General features: G+C 32.8%; 1 pseudogene; it reads left to right on the top strand.

Moving 5' to 3' along the window:
- The first annotated feature begins 1149 nt into the window (after positions 1-1149).
- LOC113628666 (39S ribosomal protein L52, mitochondrial-like) lies at positions 1150-1612 on the top strand (annotated as a pseudogene).
- The last annotated feature ends 5679 nt before the right edge of the window (positions 1613-7291 follow it).

Here is a 7291-nt window from a genome sequence, read left to right as displayed (position 1 = left end):
AAGATATGCCAAGTGAAATGACAACAAAAAATAAGAATGAAAAAGAAAAGAGAGGAAGAAGGAAAGAAAGGAGATAAAAGAAAAAGAGGAAGAAAGAGAAAAGAACAACAGTAATTCAGTGATAGTGTTAAGACAAGGAAAATAGCATATATATTTAGCAAGACTGGGGTAAAAAGCACTTCACTTATTATCAGGCCATTACGTGGAAAATATAATTTACTCAGAACCATTCAGAAACATTCATTCAGAGTTAATATTAAGCAAACCAAACATCCTGTCATTTAATTTGTGCATTTCCATCTGAAAATTTAGGCACAATGGAAATAACTCAAAGAAGCTTTTAAATCAAATAATTTTAAACTGTTTTTTATTCCCCTTGGCAAATGTGTGTGACTGTATAGAAGTCTGTATAAATTTGGTGAATGTTTTTTTACATGATTTTTGTTAAGAAAAAAGACAATTACTATGTATTTATTGGAAATTACAGTTATCATAATTTCACTAAAAAATTCTAATAATTGTTGTCCCTGAAATTACAATACAGTTAATACTACCTAGTCAATTCCTTTAAAAAGGGGATATAGGCCTCATGGAACTTAAAATTTAAAAGTGTAAAAGAATAATGTAAACAGTAAAGGGAACTCCCTGGTGGTCCAGTGGTTAGGACTCTGCACTTCCACTGCAGGGGACCTGGGTTCCATCCCTGGTCAGGGAACTAACATCCCACAAGCCACGTGGCCAAAAAAAAAAATCTTTGAAAAAGAAAAAGAATAATGTATAAAAAGAAGTACAGTTTATATCATTCAGGTGGCCATGTCCTCGATATTCCATTAGTCCTGTGTGAATTGCTGTAAATTCCTGAATATGTTTTAATCCCAATCCTTAATCATGACATGCTCTCATGTTTAAAATTATGTATTGTTTATGGCAGGGTTATTCAACTGTATAAATAGATTGACAATCGTTAAGTGGGTTCCAATAAAACAGCCAAGGAAGCAACAATTATAAAAATGAAAAAAAATTGTTTACTGGTATATCACAAATGTTAAATGTAAGGTTAAGTGCTATTTTTCCTTTGGAATCCTGTTGTATCAGTCTGGTAAAGCTTGATTTTGCTGTAAAACCAAGCAACCCTTCCTGTGCCTCAGCATGGCTGCTTTGCGTTTACTGCTCTCTAGTGGCTGGAGGCTGCACTGTGGCGTCACAGGTCGGGTGAGCAGTCGGTGGTGAGTCCAGCAGGGCCTTGCTGCCAACCCCTCTGGCTACAGGCTCCTTGCGGAGCTCCCAGACTGGTCTTACGGGGATGGCCTCCTCCAATGAAAGGCCAGCTTCGAAGAAAAGGCCAAAGGTAAAAAGTTGCAAGACGAGTTGTACTGCTGTCACAGGAAATGGATGCTGGATTACAAGCATGGCAGCTCAGGCAGCAGAAGTTGCAGGAAGAAGAAAGGAAGCAGCAGAATGCTCTTAAACCCAAAGGCGCCCTACTGCAGAACCCATGACCAAGTCAATAAAAAGCAACTCCTGCCTCCCCCAGAAAAACAAACAAAACAAAACCAAGCAACCCTAAATTCTCACAAGCTTAAAACAATTTAAATTTATTTATTGCTCAGTTGACATGACATTATGAGTTGGCTGGGGGCTCCACTCCATACTGTTGTCTGGTAATTCATCAGAGATGAATAACTATATGAAAGTATTTCTTTTTTTTGTTATTATATAAAGTTATTTAATGGCACTTTGAGCCTATTTATGGCAAATCCAAAATCTTAGATGCTTGCTCAAGTTATATTGTATAAAATTAAAAATAATAATAACCTAATAATAGAACTACCATATGACCCAGCAATTCCACTCTTGAGTATATATCTGAAAAAAACAAAAACACAAATTTGGAAAGATACATGTACCTCAGTGTTCAAAGCAGCATTATTTACAACTGCCAAGATACGGAATCAACCTAAGCACCCATCAACAGATGAATGGATAAAGATATATTCCATACAATGGACCACTATTCAGCTATAAAAAACAATGAAATTTTGCCATTTGCAACAACTGGGTGGACTTGGAGGGCATTATGCTAAGTATCAATAAAATAAGTCAGACAGAGAAAGACAAATACTGTATGCCGTTACTTCTATGCAGAATCTACAAAATACAAAAAACTAGTTAATATAACCAAAAAGAAGCAGACTCACAGATATAGAGAACAAACTAGTGGGAGGAGGGGCTAGATAGGGGTAATGGATTAAGAGGTACAAACTATTATGTATAAAATAAGCTACAAGGATATATTGTACAACACAGGGAATATAGCCCATATTTACAATAACTATAAATAAAGTATAAACTTAAAAATTGTGACATCACTCTGTTATACACCTGTAACTTATATAATTCTGTACATCAACTATATTTCAAAAAAAACAAAGGATTCATGGCAAAAAATAGTAATAACATATTTCTCTAATCTGGGTAAAATCAAAGTGAGAGCCAGGAAATAAATGTATTCTAAAAAAATTACTTATAGCAGATACTTACACTACATGTCGTAAATATTAAGATTAAGAATTTAAGAAGAGAGAAATAATGAGATAACTGTATTATCTTTGATGAGGGAAGGCCATTTTTTAAATAAGTGCTAGGTGCTGAGGCATCATAGTACATACAAGAGGCTTCCAAAAAATATTTGAAAACCTTTGGTTTTCAGACAAAAATAAAGTTGATTATAAATAATTTCAAGTATTTCATCAATGTTTCCTGAATATTTTCATGAAAATAGTCATGACTTCATTAAAAACCATCTAAAAGATATCTGAACACATAGATTGGTCTTATGTATTTTAATAAATAACGTGAATTATTTATTCTATGAAAAAATACATTTGTGTAAATAAGACATTTATTTACTCATAAAATATTAAGTAACAAATTATACTAAATATTGAAAATAGAAGGGTGAAAAGACCTAGGCATAGTTCTTCCCCTCAACGATTTTTATTCTACAAGAGAATATAGAATTTTTAAAAAAGCATTCAAGTTTTCCCCAAGTGCTGATAGTTTAGTGAGATGACCTGATATGTCCATTTAATGTGAAAAGTGGACATCACAGGTGACCTTGACCAAAGTACAGTAACTTCTGTGGTATAATGGAGATAGGAGACAAATTGATATATACTTGCTTACCTTATAATAAATACATGCTCTACCCCAAGAGATTCTGACATTTTATAAAGTGCTAGGTTCAGTCATGTATGTAGTGGAATGATATAAGGGAAGAGGGAATGGCAAACAAAAATTGATATCAGTGTTAACTGGAGGTAGCTAGTCTTGATGACAAACGGCCTTTCTGTATATCATCTACATAATTAAGACATATCTTCAGAGGGAAATATATATATATATGTATACATTTATAAAATATGAAAAATCAAATGCTATAGGTTAGCAATCAAGATGAAACTTTAAGATGTAATATTGATAAAAGCATACGATCATAAGCAATTTGGGGCAAAACACTAAATTATGAAAATATAGCATTTTCATTTAAATATTTCCTAAAATATAACAAGGCATCATCACTATTTTTCCTTTAATCTTTTTTTTTCAAAATATTGACTATGCATAAATAGAAAATTATATATGAACCTATAAAATCAAAAAAATTTTATTTAGTGGATCCTGAGCTGCTGTGTATTTTCCTGATTCTGCCAAGAGGAAGAATATCCTTTAGCTGAACAATAAACAACTAAAATTATAAGCTTATTCATTTTTATCTACACAATTTTCAATACATTTCCAGTTTTAGGACCACACCATGTCCTTTTCAACACTTTATGTTATAAACATAACACTTGAAAAAAGAAAATATAGATTTTAGATTGAATAATGTCACATTTATATTTAAAAGTTAAGTAGTATATGCTATGACTTATAGATTAGATAGACACAAACCCAGAATTCATCTAATTGCTTGTCTACTGTCATAAAGACATGACTTCAGTTACTGATGATATCATTTTACATTTGGCTTAACAAATCATGGTAATGGATACAGACATACATTCAAAATAATGTGCATGTTTCCTTTTGTGTGTGTGTGTAGTCACACTTTTGTCTTTATATTATGCAATTTAGGTAACAAGGATATCACAAATAAGTTGGATAATGCCAATATTATTTAGTGGATGTATTTATTAAAATGACTGCTAGAGGGAAAAAAATGTGCCCTTACAACGGTCATGTAACTGTTTCTTGCTGTTACTAGATATCACCCTTACATATGGAAATGTAGAAATCATAACCACTTATAAAACCGGATGTCCAATATATATTCATACATAGGTTGGATAGGTTTCTGAATATGCAGAAACGAGGAGATACGGTAAAACATGGATTTATCCCCCATTCAAAAAAGCTTTTATTTACTCATGTGTTTCAGCAGGTATAATAAAGAAAGATTTAATGATAGCAAGCTCAATTTCTATAACAAATATACCACAAAAAACTAATGGCTCAAACACATAGAAGTTTATCTCACTCTGACAGTTCAAGAAGGGTATTTATGTTAGGGGGCGTCTCTCTTCCACATTTTGATTCAGAGACCCAGCTTCCTTCCATTTTCTATCATCACCAAACCTAGAGTCTCAGAAACCTCTTAAACCATATAGTGAAATGGCAAATAAATTGAGGAAGAAGAAATTCTGTTTTTTATAGCCTTGTCCTGGAAGTAACACAAAATATCTGCTTCCATTTTATTGGTAATAACAAGTAACATGACCATACTTATTGTAAGAAGATAGAGAGGTTGGTGGTATGAGGCTGAGGTGAGGTGTGGGGGGTGCTTGAAATGTAGCTTTTTGAAAAAAGCTAAGCAATTACTTCTCAGAAACCTCCATACTAATAAGAAAGGGGAATGTGTTTTGGCTAACACTTAGCAATCCTCGCCACAGTCCAACCTCTGGCCAGAAGAAATTTGTTTACATTCATTTTTTCTTTTTTCAAGGGATATGATACACTTAGCCCCTTCCCAAGAGAGAAGGCCTGAAGCTACATCCCTTTTCTACCTGCAAGTTCAGGGTCTCTGTGTGACAGTTTTCTCTATCAGGTACAGATGTGTTTCTTCATGTTTTCATAGTCCATAAACTACAAGTCAAGCAAATTACCCTACCTCTATCCAAACCATCATAGAGCGGAGACTGAAAAATCACAATTAATACTCAGACTAGATAAGAGAAGAATGAAGACACAATAGTCATTCGTTGGTAGCAAAGATGTAATCCTTCTGCACAGGAAAAATGGAGACTCCAACCTGGCAGAGGAAAATGTTCTTCAATTAGATCCTGGATCTGTTTTCTGAGAGGAACTCTTCTATCAACATCTAAGGATGATATTCTTTTGGAGAGCTGTAAATCGTGCCCAGTTATTTCCTAAATGGGCCAATTACAAGGAGCCAAAGATGTTTGAGAATTCTGGAAGTCAAAATCTTCCTAATGACTAAATTCTGGAATGGAAGAATGAGGACCTTGGTAAACCCAATCTTTGTTACAATATATCATGTAAAAAGCCAACCTTTCAACAAAAAATTATGGGACATGAAAATAAATACAAAAGTATGTAACAACTTGGGAAAAAATTAGCCAGAAAAATATATCTCTGAGCAGGACCAGATATTAGAACTGATGAACAAAAATTTTAAATCAGCTGTATATGTATATTTAAAGAACTAAAAGAAACTGTGATTAAATAAAGGACAAATGACAATTATGTCTCATCAAATATTTAACACCAACAAAGAGAAATAATGTAAAAGCACCAAATGGAAGTTCATTCTGAAAGTAAAAGGTAGAATACATGTAATAACAATATTAGAAAAGCTCAACAATAGATTTGAGCTAGAAGAAGAATCAGTGTACTTAAAGAAATGTCACTATAGATTATCCATTCTCATGAACAGAAGGAAAATGAAAGGAGAAAAATAGAGCCTCAGTGACTGTGGGACCCTGGTGACCAAATCAGCATATGCACAAAGGAAGCCAGAGAATGAGAGAAGAAAGTGAAAAAGGTAGAAAATCATTTGAAGTAAGAATGAAAATTAATCTACACTTCCAAGAAGCTCAGCGACTCCAAGAAGAATAAACACAAAAAAGATTCACACCTAGATACATCATAGCGAAGCTGACAAAAGTCAAAGAAAATCTTGAAAACAGTGAAAGACAAACAATTTATCACATACAAGGGATCTTCAGTAAGATTAACATTTGACTGCTCTTCAGAAACCATGGAGGTCAGAAGACAAGAAAATGGGATCTTTGAAATGTGGTTAAGAAAAAGATTTTCAACAAGATATTGTATATCTAGCAAACCACTTCAAAAAATAACGGAGCTATTAAGACATTCCAAGATAAATAAAACTGATAAAATTTGTTGCTAGCAGCCCTGTCCTATAAGAAATACTCAGGGAGTTCTTCAGGCTGAAATTAAAGGCTACTAAACAGTGATACAAATCTACATGAAGAAATAAAGATTGCTTAAATAATGGTAACTACATGGATAAATACAGACAATAGTATAAATGTATTTTGTAACCCTTTTATTCTCTTATTTAAAAGAAAACTGGATAAAACAATAATTAAAAATCTATGTTGACTGTCTGACATAGTGTATAAAGACAAATATGTGGGTTTTTTCCTAGGAATTTAAGGAGTTCACTATTTGAAAATCAATCAATGTAATATACCATAAAGGAAAATGTATGATCAGTTTAATAGATTAGAACAAAAGACTTGAAAAAGTCCAACACTTTTTCATGATTAAAAATAAAACTCAATACAATATGAATTGAAGAGAATTTCCTCAATCTGATATAGACCATCTATAAAAAGACTCACAGCTAGCATCATAATTAATGAGGAAAAACTTATTGCTTTCCACCCTGAGATTAGGAACAAGACAAGGATTTCTGTTCTTGTCACTTCTACTGTATATTTTAGTGGCAATTCTAACCAGAAAAATCAGATTAGAAAGTGAAACAAAAGTCATACAGATTGTAAAGGAAAAAGTAAAACTATCTCTATTTGCAGTTGACATGCTTTTGTTTACAGAAAATCCCAGAGAATACAATGAAATACTATGAGAACCAAGATGTGAGTTGAGCAAATTTATAGAATACAAAGTCAGTATATAGAACTCAAGTATATATCTATGCATAAGCAATAAAGAATTAAAAATGAAATTAAGAAAAAAATATTTGCAGCAGCATCTAAAAGAATAAAATACTTAGGAATGTAGT

This window comes from Aethalodelphis obliquidens, unplaced genomic scaffold, assembly GCF_003676395.1.
Source record: "Aethalodelphis obliquidens isolate GAN/ISIS:26980383/991018 unplaced genomic scaffold, ASM367639v1 scaffold24, whole genome shotgun sequence".
Classification (NCBI taxonomy): domain Eukaryota; kingdom Metazoa; phylum Chordata; class Mammalia; order Artiodactyla; family Delphinidae; genus Aethalodelphis; species Aethalodelphis obliquidens.
The sequence above is the reverse complement of the archived record's forward strand: the minus strand, read 5'-3'. Positions and strand labels throughout refer to the sequence as shown.